Source organism: Mytilus trossulus, chromosome 5 (genome assembly GCF_036588685.1).
Source record: "Mytilus trossulus isolate FHL-02 chromosome 5, PNRI_Mtr1.1.1.hap1, whole genome shotgun sequence".
Classification (NCBI taxonomy): domain Eukaryota; kingdom Metazoa; phylum Mollusca; class Bivalvia; order Mytilida; family Mytilidae; genus Mytilus; species Mytilus trossulus.
This window is the reverse complement of record NC_086377.1, coordinates 37,642,872-37,658,872: the sequence shown is the minus strand read 5'-3', so window position 1 is coordinate 37,658,872 and position 16,001 is coordinate 37,642,872. Positions and strand designations below refer to the sequence as shown.

The 16,001-nt window shown below is 31.4% G+C and overlaps 1 long non-coding RNA gene across 1 annotated transcript; it reads left to right on the top strand.

Annotated features, from left to right (window-relative positions):
• The first annotated feature begins 20 nt into the window (after positions 1–20).
• Positions 21–12,205, top strand: LOC134719625 (uncharacterized). Its single transcript, XR_010107635.1, has 3 exons — positions 21–119; positions 10,721–10,929; positions 11,929–12,205. It is a non-coding gene; the product is annotated as an uncharacterized LOC134719625 (long non-coding RNA).
• The last annotated feature ends 3,796 nt before the right edge of the window (positions 12,206–16,001 follow it).

Below are 16,001 nucleotides of genomic sequence, written 5' to 3'. Positions count from 1 at the left end.
GTCGTCTTTCATACTAGAAGCCAGGAGATTGAAAATTATTCACAGGAAAAACAGTTTGTTTTGAGGCAAACAAAATCAACATTCAATTAAATAAAAAAGAGAGTTAAGGAATTTACGTGGTAAGATTTTAATAGAACAAGCGAAAAAAGGATCTGAAAATGCATTTATGAGGGGGAGGACAGGAGGTACCCTTTTTCCTTCTCCCACCCCTTTTCTCCTTTCTCCTACCCCTCTTCTCCTTATTTTATTTTTTTTAATTTACCGGAAAAAAGAGAGATATTTTATTTTTTTATATTTTTTTTTCTTTCTCAAACTTCTCCTTTTTCCCAACCTTCCTCTCCTTTCTCCTACCCCCTTTCTCTCACCCCTTTCTCCTACCTCCTTTCTCCCTGTCTCCCTTATCCCTGTCCTCCCCCTCATTTATATCTGATACTGATCATAACTCACAGGGGCTTGTTACAATTGCCGGGTTTACTATCCATACTAACCCCTAACGTTTTTAGGGGTTAGTATGGATAGTAAACCCGGCAATTGTAATTACAAGCCCCTGTGCATAACTCATGAATAAAAATGGTATCTGGTCTCAGTTGGGCTGCTGTGTCAGGATTTGACTGTCAAAGTGATACAAACTCTAGAATTCTTCTGTATATATTTATGTACACAAATACACCGTGACAGTAGCTAATCAAGAAATTAATAAAAGGGGGAACGTCTAGTGCCTGTGGTCCTAGTGTAACAGTAGTCCAAATAATTATGACGTCTGGCAAGGCTATTTTTATTTTTTTTCTGGGACGCCTTGCCAGACGTCATAATTAGTTGGACTAGTGTAACAGTAAATTTGGTCCGGTTGTTAAATTTGTTCTCCAGAATTTTTTTCCTAGTTAATTAAGTCCATGTCCATGATTTTACTAGGAATTAAAGTCCCAAGACAAATGTTTCTAGGAAAATCAGTCCATAGCTAGTAATTTATGTTTGTAACTTGTTTTCCTAGGAAAATATGTCACAAGACTAGTTTTTCTAATAGTTTTTTTGTATCATAAAATATATTTAAAATAGAAGATTTTTTTTTTATAGATAAGATTGGAAAAAAGAAGATTTTTTTTTCCATTAAAAATGAAGAAATTTTCCTTAATAACCTAATTATTAAAAACATAAATATTCAGTTTCCTTTGCTTATAACATTTTTTATAATAAAAGACATGGACATTTTTAGTCCAAATAATTATGGCGTCTTGATAGGCTATTATATTTTTTTTTCTTTGATGCCTTACTTCGTCAAAGTATGACGTCTTGTAAGTTGAAAGGCTTTTATATTTTTTTTTCTTTGACGCCTTACTTAGTTCGTCGAAGTAAGGTTTCAAAGAAAAAAAATATAATAGCCTTTCAAGCTGTCATAATTATTTGGACTAGGACATTTTTACCTAGGAATTCAATACTAATGACATGGACATGATTTTCTAGGAAAATATGACATGGACATGATTTCCTAGGAAAAGTAGTCTGGAGACAAATTTTATTTACAGCTTATTTCCTAATGCATGTAATGCAAAACTTTGGTTGGCTTGTCTTCTTTGTTTGTATAATTGTTTGATGGTCATCTTTATATAATATATATAGGCATAGTTTAAGCTGTATATTTAATATTTGAATTTAATTGGATATTATCCTAATGAGTGTACAATTTAAATAGAAAGCAAGCAAGCTAACTTAAGTCTTGCTCTACATGCTTTAGGAAATTAGCTTTAACAGATTGATACACAACTCTTTCGTTTTGTCTATAACAATGTTAAAACATATTACATTCATATTCACTTTTAAAAATTAAAGGCATAGACATTTAAACCTAGGACTTCTAATGACATGGACATGACTTTGTGGGAAAATTAATAGTCTGGGGACATAAATTTTATCAAAAATTTAACTATGTGACTCTTAAACATTACTAAAACATAAGATTTAAATTTGCAAATGCAAGTAATTGAATCTTTTATAGGACATGATTACCTAGGAAAATTTGTCGGGGGACATATATAACTAATATCGGACTAAATATATACTAGTAAATTCTGTAACCATGGACTTTTTATACTATATAGAAATATTTGTCTGCCCTAACATATTTTACCAGGACAAATTTATCACTCACACTTGTACTTGTTTGCCCTGGATCAATTTGCTCTGATTTTTTTTTTGTACTCCAGTTGCATACTGTTAATTATTTGAACATTACATGTTAAAGTTTGTTGAAAAATTTGCTGAATTTTTGTATTGCCACAACCAATTTATTATTTCCCCTATTTGCTTAGTCACTGTCATGATAGTAGAACACCGGAGTACAATGTATTAATTTATCTTCATTGCTATTTTTTAACAAAATAATTTGTTTTTTAATACAAGTCTCAGAATATATACAAAATGTAATTTTAAACGAACTTGAGAATCCTTGTATTAAATTCCTGTTTTCTTACATCCATGACATCATTGTTTTTATTAATTCCAAGCTGACTACTAGTTTATAAATCAAAACAAAAAGTTTTTTTTTTTATTATTGATCCATCAAAGACAATTATCACAAAAATCAGTGAGAATAATTTACATGTTATTGAACAATTAACTTTCCTAAAAACTTTTAAATATTTATGTTTTTTTATAAATTTTAAGCTATACAATTCTTACTTGCATCTCTGAAATGTGCTTCTATGTGGTTTTGTTAGCAATTTCTGTACAGGTCTGCTAAAGGCTCAAATTGACATTTCACTCAATTTCACCATTTTCCCGCCAAAATTTTGGTTTTAAGGCAAAATTTTTATTTTTCCTTATTGGTGACCCTTGTATTTGCTTAATATTTGAAGCTTTATTTCAGCTTTGTACATTACAGATTTGGACCAGGTCACTGCTGAGGTGTCACAGACAGTTTTTATTTGATATCCCATAAAAATATGTCAGCACCTCTATTTTCCCTATCATTTCATTGAAAATGGTCCCTTTAACATGCTTGTACCTATTTAAAAGTAAAATTTTGAGCTTAAATGGTCGGGAACCCCTAATTTTTTCGACAAATTTGAGGTACTCTTTGTAAAGATTAAAATAATACGGCATTCTGATGGAGACTTTGAATAAGTCTGAGCCATCTTAACTGTGTAAAATCAAAAGTAGCAGCACGAAATAAAGTTAAAATGAATATGAGTCCCCTGTATTATATTTTAAACACCGTTTTTTTTATGATCAAGTAATTCCTAAATGAATACTGGAAAATAGCTGTAGAATGCTCTCCGAACATAAAATTTGCATCAAATAATAAAAAGCTTCATTTTAATCAACATAGAGATATGTTTCGAATTTGATGATTTATTGGGTATATATATATGATATTGCCTTCACTCAGTTATAAACTAGAAACAAGTAATGTTTAGCTCACCTACTAGCCCAAAGGGCCTAGTGAGCTTTTCCCATCACTTTGCATCCGGCGTTGTTACCTTTACAAAAATCTTCTAGAACTCTGAAACTACTGGGCCAAATTAAACCAAACTTGGCCACAATCATCATTGTGGTATCTTGTTTAAAAAATATGTCAGATGACCCGGTGTCATATGGTATTTTGAACCCCCTAAAAATTGAACCCGGGGTCAAAATACCATGCGGTATACCCCAGGATCATTATACCGCATGGTATTTTGACCCCGGGGTCATTTTTCACATATGGTATTTTGAACCCCCCTGCGGTATATTGAACCCCCCTGTTTTTAAGAAATAGTATTGCAGATAATCTAATTTACAATTTATTGGCTATTATTTTTTTATTAGAGGTTATGAGTAGGGGGTTCAATATACCGCAGGGGGGGCAAAATACCATGGCTATATAAAATTTTGCAAAATATCTTTTCCAGTATGCCAAATACATATAAACTACTTATTGGAGTATTATTACTATGTTAAGGAGTTAGAATAGCTTGGATTTTTGAAATTCAAGGTCTATAGTAGGGGGTTCAATATACCGCAGGGGGGTCAAATTACCATGGCTAATTAAAATTTTCAAAATATCTTTTCCAGCATGTTGAATACATACAAATTACAATTTGGAGTGTTATTACTATGTTAAGGAGTTAGAATAGCTTGAATTTTTGAGATTCAAGGTCTATGGTAGGGGGTTCAATATACTGCAGGGGGGTCAAAATACCATGGCTAAGTAAAATTTTCAAAATATCTTTTCCAGTATGTTAAATACATACAAACTACTTGTAGGCGTATTATAACTATGTTAAGGAGTTTGAATAGCTAGAATTTTTGAAATTTAAGGTCTATAGTAGGGGTTCAATATACCAAAGGGGGGTCAAAATACCATGGAAATTATTTTTTTTCAAAACATTTTTTCCAGGATGTTAAATGCATACAAACTACTTATTGAAGTATTATTACTAAGTTAAGGAGTTAGAATAGCTAGAATTTTTTAATATTAAGGTCTATGGTAGGGGGTTCAATATACCGCAGGGGGGGCAAAATACCATGGAAATTATTTTTTTTCAAAACATATTTTCCAGCATTTTAAATACATACAAACTACTTATTGAAGTATTATAACTATGTTAAGTAATTAGAATTGCAAGAATTTTTGAAATTTAAGGTCTATGGTAGGGGGTTCAATATACCGCAGGGGGGTCAAAATACCATGGAAATTACTTTTTTCCAAAACATTTTTTCCAGGATATTTAATGCATACAAACTACTTATTGAAGTATTATTACTATGTTAACCCTTACCATGCGGTACCCGTCTTTTGACGGGCGGACCCTAATAACCGTTATTTGGCTCCAATTGCGTTCTATACTTTTAGAAGTCCACTTTATGATACTTATTTTAAAAGTTATGCATGTTCCGTCAACCTCAGGCTATCCATATTCACGTTTCTCATGTATAAGTAGCATTTTGAGCACAAATACGGACTTGGAAAATTGAAATTGGCTAAAAATCGGTTTTCTGGAGGGGTAGGCTTCACATCTGTATCTTACACAAGAAGTTCAGAGGCATAAAACTGGCAAAGATAGTGCAAACCCACAGCCATATAAATGCTGATCATAATTATTATTGAAATACGCATAGGAAACAACAACTTCCGGTTTTGGGTCCATTCGAAGTCAAAAATCGGCAAAAATCGTGAAATTCAGTATTTTGGGTCCAAATGACCTTCTGTAGACTGATGCATCAAGATCAGATTCACTCCGACCTAACAACTGTTGGGGTCAATTTTTTCACTAGGGTCCACTCTACACGCAGGCTACAGCTGGATACCTTAACCAGCAACCCTGGGTCTTCTGGGTCAAGAGAAGGGGTGAAAAATCGGCAAAATTGACGCTTTTTGCACCTGTTGACCCACTTTGTGGCAAATTCCTGCCAAAAAAAATCCGCCTCCTTACCCCGACCCCTCCACGCCGTGATCACCTATGTTAGATTTAAAGAAATCAATATGCTACAGCAACAGGGCTAAGCTCATTTGCATATAATTTGCATATTTTTGCAAATAAACGAAAATTAGACATTTTCTAAAAACAATTCCGCATGGTAAGGGTTAAGGAGTTAGAATAGCTAGAAATTTTAAAATTGAAGGTCTATAGTAGGGGTTCAATATACCGCAGGGGAGTCAAAATACTATGGAAATTATTTTTTTTCAAAATATTTTTTCCAGGATGTTAAATGCTTAAAAACTACTTATTGAAGTATAATTACTATGTTAAGGAGTAAGAATAGCTAGAATTTTATAAATTTAAGGTCTATAGAAGGGGGTTCAATATACCGCAGGGGGTCAAAATACCATGGAAATTATTTTTTTTCCTAATATCTTTTCCAGCATTTTAAATACATACAAACTTCTTGTTGGAGTATTATTACTATGTTAAGGAGTTAGAATAGCAAGAATTTTTGAAATTCAAGGTCTATGGTAGGGGGTTCAATATACCGCAGGGGGTTCAAAATACCATGAAAATATTTTTTTCTTCAAAATGTTTTTTCCAGGATGTTATATGCATACAAACTACTTATTGAAGTATTATTACTATATACCATAGACCTAAAATTTCAAAAATTCTTGCTATCCTAACACCTTTATATAGTAATAATACTTCAATAAGTAGTTTGTATGCATTTAACATCCTGGAAAAAATATTTTGAAAAAAATAATTTCCATGGTATTTTGACCCCTCTGCGGTATATTGAACCCCTACTATAGACCTTAAATTTCAAAAATTCTAGCTATTCACACTCCTTAACAAAGTAATAATACTTCAAAATGTAGTTTGTATGCATTTAACATCCTGGAAAAAATATTTTGAAAAAATATAATTTCCATGGTATTTTGACCCCCCTGTGGTATATTGAACCCCCTACCAGAGACCTTAAATTTCAAAAATTCTAGCTATTGTAACACCTAAATATAATAATAATACTTCAATAAGTAGTTTGTTTGCATTTAACATCCTGGAAAAAATATTTTGAACAAAATTAATTTCCATGGTATTTTGACCCCCTACGGTATATTGAACCCCCTACCATAGACATTCAATTTAAAAAGTTCCAGCTATTCTTAATCCTTCACATAGTAATATTACTCCAATTTGTAGTTTGTATGTATTCAACATGCTTGAAAAGATATTTTGAAAATTTTACTTGGCCATGGTATTTTGACCCCCTGCGGTATATTGAACCCCCTTCTATAGACCTTGATTTTCAAAAATTCAAGCTATTCTAGTAATAATACTTCAATAAGTAGTTTGTATGCATTTAACATGCTGGAAAAGATATTTTATAGAAAAAATATTTTCATGGTATTTTGACCTCACCCCTCCCCCCTACCATGGTATATTGAAACCCCTACTATAGAACTTGAATTTCAAAAACCCAAGCTATTCTAACTCCTTATTATAGTTTTAATACTCCAATGAGTAGTTTGTATGTATTTAACATGCTGGAAAAGATATTTTGAAAATTTTACTTAGCCATGTTATTGTACCATGATTTATCATATATTTAGTACAAAATACAGCTATTTTGTATATCTAATAAAGGTTCTTTTTTCCAGTCTGTATCACCTACCCTGTATTGCACACCCCGTATCGCATGGCTAAACCCGTATCGCATACCCCGTATCGCATGGTAAAACCCGTATCGCACCTTTTTTTTTTTTTTTTTTTTTTTAAACTTAAGTCAGTTTTTTGGGGTTTTTTTTTGCTTAAGATTTTTTTTTCTATTAAAAAAAACTTTTTTTTTTTTAAATATTAAAAAAAAAAAAAAAAATAATATAGGTAAATTTTTTAATGACCTAATTGTTTGGTATGTAACGTCACGAACATCAAGTTTTTACAACAATTTTTTTGGCACACTAAATGCAACTATAAAAAATACAAAACACTCAATAATACAATAATAAACAAAATATTTTCAAAACAACAGATTGTAAGGTAACCTAGGTGCTTCTTATAAATAATTGAGCAGTTATTTTAAAGCTTTGAAACAAGACAAAAGCAGAACTGAAGGTAACCCAGTGCTATGGATCAGAAAACAGTTCATATAATATAAAACTCTTCTGTTGAAATATATGATAAAGCGTATAATACATGGCAAAATCCGTATCACATGCCGTATCACCCTCGACCAATATCATCCCTCGGGCCTAAGGGCCCTCGGGCTGATATTGATGTCTCGGGATGATACGACATATGATACGGATTTTGCCATGTATTATTCTCTATATATTGAACCCCCTACTATACATCTAAAGACCTTTTATGTTTAAATATCTTGCTACTGTAACTCCTTTATATATTTATTATACTCCAATAAGTAGTTTGTATTTATTTTTATTAGCTTGAAAAGATGTTTTGAAAATTTTACTTTTTAGATTAACTGAGCCATGGTAATTTGACCCCCTCCCCCTTTTTTACCATGGAGAATTCAAACTTAAAAGTCTACCATTCTATATAAATATTTTAAATTTCAAAGAATTAAAGCGTCCAAGCTATATTGTTTGGTTTTAATGCTTTAAGAAGTTTTTTGAATGAAATTTTGTTGGTTAAGACTTCAGAGCGATTATACCGAGCAAATATTTTTCTTTTAACCAATCATTGAAAATTGACCTCCCCTTTTTGTATTAATGATTTTTAATATTTGATATAGCTTTTATATAATGTTAATTGTTTTATTAATCATCTAGAATGAAAAAAAACAGGGGGGTTCAATTTTCCATGGGGGTTCAATTTTCCATACAGGGGGGGGGGGGGGGGGTTCAATTTACCATAGCGGTATTTTGACCCCGGGGTCATTTTACCATGGGGTTCAAAATACCATATGACACCGGCCAACCAGCCAAGATGGCCACCATGGCTAAAAATAGAACATAGGGGTAAAATGCAGTTTTTGGCTTTTAACTCAAAAACCAAAGCATTTAGAGCATAAATCTGACAAGGGTATAATTGTTTAACAGGTGAAGATCTATCTGACCTGAAATTTTCAGATTTGCTGTTTTTGGTTTTTATCTTTAATATTATTATAGATAGAGATAAACTGTAAACAGTAATAATGTTCAGCAAAGAAAGATTTACAAATAAGTCAACATGACCGAAATGGTCAACAAGGTCAATTAATCCCCTATGGAGTTATTGTCCTTTATAGTCAATTTTTAACAATTTTCATAAAATTTGTAAATGTTTACTAACATTTTCAACTAAAACTACTGGGTCAAGTTCATTATATATAGAGATAATTTTAAGCAGCAAGAATGTTCAGTAAAGTAAGATGTACAAACACATCACCAAAACACAATTTTGACATGAATCCATCTGCTTCCTTTGTTTAATATTCACATACATGTAGACCAAGGTGAGCTACACAGGTTCTTTAGAGCCTCTAGTCTAGTTTAAAGTCTAGAATATCTTTTTATACAACCATAACATTTTTGCAATCCTATAATTATATTGGTATCACATCGTCTTTGTGGTCAGCTAAGCATCGTTCGAAGACGGATGGTTTCCAGATAATAACTTTAGTATAAGTTAATCATGTTAATAGAAATGAATAGAATTTTAACACAATGTTTAAAACAACAAAAGGAAGCTTGGGATTGATATTGGGGGTTATGGTTCCTAAGGTTTAGGATAAGGGGACCAAAACAAGCATTTATCTAGTTTCAGGATAATAAGTTGTGTATAAGTATTTCAATTCCTCTGAAATTGAACCACAATGTAAAATATTATAAGAAGAAGGTTGGATTCTATTTTTAGGGTTATGGGGCAAACAGTCAAGAATGATGGGCCAAACACAAGCATTTTTGTAGTTTTAAGTTAATGACTTGTGTAAAAGTGTATGATCTTTCTGAAATTATACCCCAATGCTCTATACTACTATGGGATGGTTAGGATTGGCTGAGGATATAGATAAAACCATTTATGAATAAGGGGCAAAAAGATGAAAAACATTTTTTTTTCTGGTTAAAGGATAGTCAAGACAATTTAAAAAAGCTGTGTAAGGGAGGTAATCCAAAAGTTATATTTGAATTATTTCACCCAACTTTTAAGGTGGTACCTAACACTACAGGGAGATAACTCTGTAAAGTCAGCTAAACGTTTTAATTATGTTGTGTTGTTAAAGGGATATAAAGCTTTTCAATGATCAAAATGAGTGTTTGTCAAACTGCAATATAACCAGTGTAATTTTTCTGATAAAACGGTTGGTTCAAAAAAAATTAATTTTTTATATTTTTGTCAAAGGGTCAAAGTAAATTTATACTTTGTCAAAATTTTAAGAAAATTAAACGAGCCAAATTAATTTTAGTTCAAGTGTTGGGTACCACCTTAAAGATGTGATTTTGAAATTTACCAACATATATAACTTCAGTATTAATAAAATCCATTTGAAATTTGCCAATAACTTAAGTTTTATTAAAAAAAAAATGCCAATAGCTTTAGCATAAGTAAATATAAATCTTTGAAGTTTGAAACCACAAAAAGGAAGGTTTGAATTGATTTGGGGGTTAATTTATGGTCCCTTTGCTGTAGGAAAAAGGGTATAAAAGGGGCCCAAATAATCAATTTTCTATTGTCCAGACAATAATTTGTAGAACAGTTTATAGAATTGCCTGAAGTTTCCACACCACAAAACTCCAAAGGATAGTTTGGGTTGGAATATTGGAGTTATAACTCAATCTGTTTATGAATTAGGAGCAACAAAAGGGGAAAAACAAGGGTTTCCTGATTAATTGACAATTACTTTAGATTAGTTTCTTTTTGTTGGTGCCTTTTTTTGCTAGTTTTTTTATGAATTTTTATGCTCTATCTACAATAGTAGAGAAGCATTATGTTTTCTAGTCTGTGCGTCCTTTCGTCTGTTTGTTTGTCTGTCCATCCATTCTTCCCACTTCAGGTTAATGTTTTTGGTCAAGATAGTTTTTGATGAAGCTGAAGTCCAATCAACTTGAAACTTAGTACAAATGTTCCTTATGATATGATCTTTCTTTTTTTTAAACAAAATTAAAGACTTTTGACTCCATTTTTATATGGTTCACTGAACATAGAAATTAAAAGTGTTCCTCAGTTTCAAGTTAAAGTTTTTAGTCAAGGTAGTTTTTGATGAAGTTAAAGTCCAATCAATTTGAAACTTAGTACACATTTATCATTAAAAAAGCTGATTGTGTCGTTTCATATTAATTAAAATTTATTTACCTAATTTATAATTTCAGCTTTTCCATGCATTGTAAGATTTCCAGAATATAGAACATGTAGTTCCTGATAAAAAAAAAACACCAAAAGATTGCTACGATAAAACTGTTTAGTAACTATTTGTAATACAGAATGCATCAAGATGGTGGTATGCTACATATATAATATTGATACTATGACAGATGAGAAAAGAAACTGAAGACATTACCAAATGCTGAAGTCAGCAAAGGTATGATTATAACTGTTACTGATGTTTGAAGAAGTGTGTCATCGACAAATATTTCAATCATACATGGTTCAGTCCTTCCGACTAGTTTTAATTTAAAAGAATTAAATGGCTACTAACATCCATCGCTAATTACAGCTTATTAACCTCCTGTTAAAAAAAAGAGGGGTGAAATATACCATAGCAACATTCAAACTCATAAATCGAAAATAAACTGACAACGCCATGGCTAAAAAGGAAAAAGACAAACAGACAATTAATAGTACACTAGAAACAACATTAAAAACTAAAAACTGAGCCACACAAACCCCACCAAAAACTGGGGGTGATCTCAGGGTCTCCAGAAGGGTAAGCAGGTCATGCTCCACATGTGACACCCTTCGTGTAATGCACATGTTATTACAAACTTGGTATATAGTATATTTCGGTAGGTCACATTCATGAATAGGAAAGGGGATTGTAGGTACGAAGTAAGAAACATCCGATATCATCTGTGAAATGGTTTATCCATAATGGTCAACCAACTGTGATGATTGGGTAACCTGTATTATATTCAAGGGTGAATCCAGACATTTCTAAAGGGGGGGTTCAAATTATATGTCTCCATTCAAGTGCATTGATCGTCTCAAAAAAAGGGGGGTTCCAACCACCGGAACCCTCCCCTTGGATCCACCACTGATATTTGAGAAATTGCCACAATACATTTTGTTGATATCAAATTAAAGTTGAGAAGCTACAGTAATCACCGTAATCTATATATGTTTATCTACTTTTCACTGTCTACTCTCACCTTGATTAGTAAATAAATAAAAATCATGTTGGAAGAAAAATTTAGTCATGTGTATATGTTTTAGGAACTAATTGTGGTATATTCTTCAGATGGAAACATGCAACAAAAAGTTCAATCATGACCATAAAGCAGGCAAGACATTTCAGTATGTACAATCTTGTAAAAATATGTCAAACTATGTCAAAGCATATTTTTTGTTTTGTTTTTTTCAGATTAAGATATAAGGAGTAGATATTTTCCTGAAGATCTCATTTATGTCTCGAAGATGTGAAGGGAACAGAAGCTATCATGATGATTCTTTAAAGAAAAGATACAGAAACACAAGCTCCTGTAGACACTTATGCAAAAGAAGATGTTTTTGCAATGAATATGTGTGAATGTGATAAATTATGGCAAATCAACAATAACAATATGTTCTACAAATTTCCTAGATTTATAAGTTTCATAACATTTAGTTGAGGCAAACTAAAGTTAGATAATGGAAAACGAAAAAAATTGCAAATAAATATTGTTATTAAATACTCAGTTTTAGTTATTTTTATTTTGATATTAAAAAATATACTGTATTAGATAAAAACTAGTTATACATTTAACACATTAGTAACCCTCATGTCTCCCTGCATTAGAAGTTGCATAATTTAGCATTTACAGATGAAATATAATTGTGAGTAAAGTTCAACATATGAAATAGTCTGACTGGATATGACAGAACATCAAAAGAAATGACATCTTATCAAAATAGTACTACTAGAAACTAAAAGCTTCTTGCAATTTTCACTGGTTTTGAGATCAGTAACAGTCTGACAAAGAAAGAATTTAATGAACATGATTATGATGCCTCTTGATAAATATAAAAACATATTGACTGTAAAATAATTACCAGTTACCAATTATATCTGTTGTTTACAAACTTTGTTATTTGGAAATATCTGTTGAATGTTTTGAAATTAAAATGTGTTAACTGAAATGATTAAAGAATTGAAGTCTTTAAATGATACAAAAGCAAGGATACATTGAATGATTGCAATTGAGACAACTACTAGCCCTGCATAGTAGGGCACTGATGTAAACAAGTACAGGTCACCTGAAGTCTCCAACAATGAGCAAAAGCCTGAATTTAAAGATCGTTATACATGGCTTATAAAGTCCCAAGATAATGGTATCTTCATCCTTTGCTTTCAAAATTTTGTTAGTATGTTTCTGATGAAGGTTAATTAAAATAAGCTTAGCTTACTTAATTTGTGAACTGTTTTTATTTAATTTCAAAAGAGAAAGCTAATAGACAAATTTAAGCAAATAACAAAAAAAGGAAATCCATTTAATATGGCAGACAGCAACCAAACACAACCAGTGGACATAATGAACACGTGTTTGAATGCTCAAACTGCAATAATAACATTAGACACAACAACATCTTATATAATGCTGGATTACACAAAAGTGTTTAAATCATCTGCTCTTCTCTGGTGTTTAAAAATTGTACAGATTTGTTGTCACAATATCTCAGTACCATGGGTTAGAATCCCGGCATGGGAAGAACAAAAAATTTGTGAAAAGAAATTTACAGATCTTACATTGTTGGGTTGATGATTTGACGACTAAATGCATGTACATGTACAATATATACAAAAAGTTAGCTGCTATTGAGACAAAGGCAAAAATCATAGTGCAACAAAACATGTTTATTACAGATATAATAACAACAGACTAAAATAACACTTACCACTACTAAATGATTAGGAACTTTCAGTAACTAATTGCAGCTACTGTCCAGGTTATGTTAGACAAATCACCTCCAACTGATCTGTTCAGTGAAGAGTTTTTACCATTGAAATTAAATGTGAACACATTCCAATCTTTTGGCAGACGTGAATATTCTCATGTGGCATTTATACCTATATCCAAGGGTACCTATATCTGATGGTGATAATTAACCATTTTTTTCTTCTTTTTGTTTAATTTTGAAAAAAAAAATGGAATTTAAACTTTTTTCAGCATTTTGGAAAAAAATAATCTTGTTAATTTTTCATGTTTTTTTTCATTTATTTTTAAGAATTAAATTTTAAAAGATTTTTTTTTTTAAATATTTGATTATTTTTTTTTTATTTTTGAAATATTTTGCATTTATAAATTTTTTAAACTTTAAAAAAGTTAATTTTAGTTGCTTCGTCCATGCAAGCATGGACTAAGTTAGCCTTAGTTGCCTTCGTCCATGCATGCATGGACTAAGTCTGTTGCAAGCATGGACTAAGTTAGGGTTAGTTGCCTTAGTGCATACATGCATGGACTAAGTCTCTTGTGTTAGTCCATGCATGCATGGACTAAGTTAACGTTAGTTACCTTCGTCCATGCATGCATGGAGTAAGCTTAGTTTCTAAGTTTTCATGTTTACAAATAATGAAAAGGTTTAGCCATACTATCAAGTTTTGCAATTTATTTCCTAAAGTTAGTTATAATGCACAATATGTATGTAAAACATAAATAATAGGTTGAATATGAAAAAAACCAACTAAACAGAAAAAAAAGGTAATTACATCAAATTAAAAAATAATTGAACTAACACCATGAAATTAAGAGGTAAGAAGAAATGGAGGTTTTCTAGAATTGATGTTGATTTCCAGTTTTATTTAATACCTTGTTTACCGGCGATTTATTGTGAATGATACAAGGTAGGAATTGCCTTCACTGCAGCAAACTCCACACTCAAAGGGAAAAACTTGAAGCAGACTTTGAAATATAGGGCTGTGCGGCATTTTTTCACATTTGTATGCCCCAAAATTACACTAAATTTCTGTACTATCTCTACCTTGACTTGAGGTTTTACATAGATTTTAATCTGATCACTATGCATTTGTGTATTTACTGATACCATTCCTAGTATATGTATCTAGGAAATGAAACATATAGATTTTATCTGGATACGTGTACGTAAACAAAATTAATTATCAACGAATATTATATATCTCCCCAAAAAGGCGTTTTTGAGAAACATCTGTATTCTCAACAGGGTTGGCAATACTCCCTGAAACGGGCTATACTGGAAAATATCATTTTTTAGTCTTATTTCAACACAAAATAGTAAAGACTCGTTGTAGTTTCATAGTATTATAGCTAAATATATATATGTTATACACATAACCGTTGAGCGTCATATCTAGAAGATTACAAATTCAATTTCATTCTCTTCTTTTCTCTTCACATAAATTCTGTTTAGGCAAAATACAAGATTTCTGCATTTTAGGATTGTTAATTTCCAAGCATTGTTCCAATAATCTTAACACTTAATTGCAGTATGTATTTGAATTGTAAATTAAATTGCTATATATGCAATCATGATTGCTAGATTAACTCCCTACAGGGTCTTGTCATTAACTCTTATAGACATGAAAAGACTGATTAGTGTTATATAAACATATCTGTGTTCTAATCTGGATAATATCTCATTAATTAGTTGTAGCTGAAAAAAAAAATTATTTATCAGAGTTATTTGAATAATTCTTTCTCAAATGTATACACTTGTAATTTTGTACACGTATATATTATACTATGTTGTGTCATGTGTACTATTGTTTGTCTGTTTGTCTTTTTCATTTTGAGCCATGGCGTTGTCAGGTTGTTTTAAATTTATCAGTTTGAATGTCCCATTGGTATCTTTCGTCCCTCTTTTATAAGACTTTCAAACAAGTAAACTTGTTTATAAATAAAAATGTTTTTACCTTAAATGTATTGTTTGATTACTGAATTCTGGCTATTATTTGTTATTACCCAGTATTGCCAAGTATTACCCAGTAAAACCCGGGTTTTCCAAGTATTTCCCACTGGGCTGGGCAATACATATAAAACCTGGGTTTTTACCAACCCTGATTTACAAAGTGCAATCTAAAAGGTTATATATGTATTGCACCTGTCCTAAGTAAGGAATCTGATGTACAGTAGTTGTCGTTTGTTTATGTAATATATACGTGTTTCTCGTTTCTCGTTTTGTTTATATAGATTAGACCGTTGGTTTTCCCGTTTGAATGGTTTTACACTAGTAATTTTGGGGCCCTTTTTAGCTTGTTGTTCGGTGTGAGCCAAGGCTCCGTGTTGAAGGCCGTACTTTAACCTATAATGGTTTACTTTTTAGATTGTTATTTGAATGGAGAGTTGTCTCATTGGCACTCACACCACATCTTCCTATATCTATTAACCTCTGTAACGTTTTTTGTGGCTTTGAAGGGGTCATTGTCATTTCAAATATTCGCTATAAAGGAATAATAGATTTATATAATAAAAACTCCAAAAC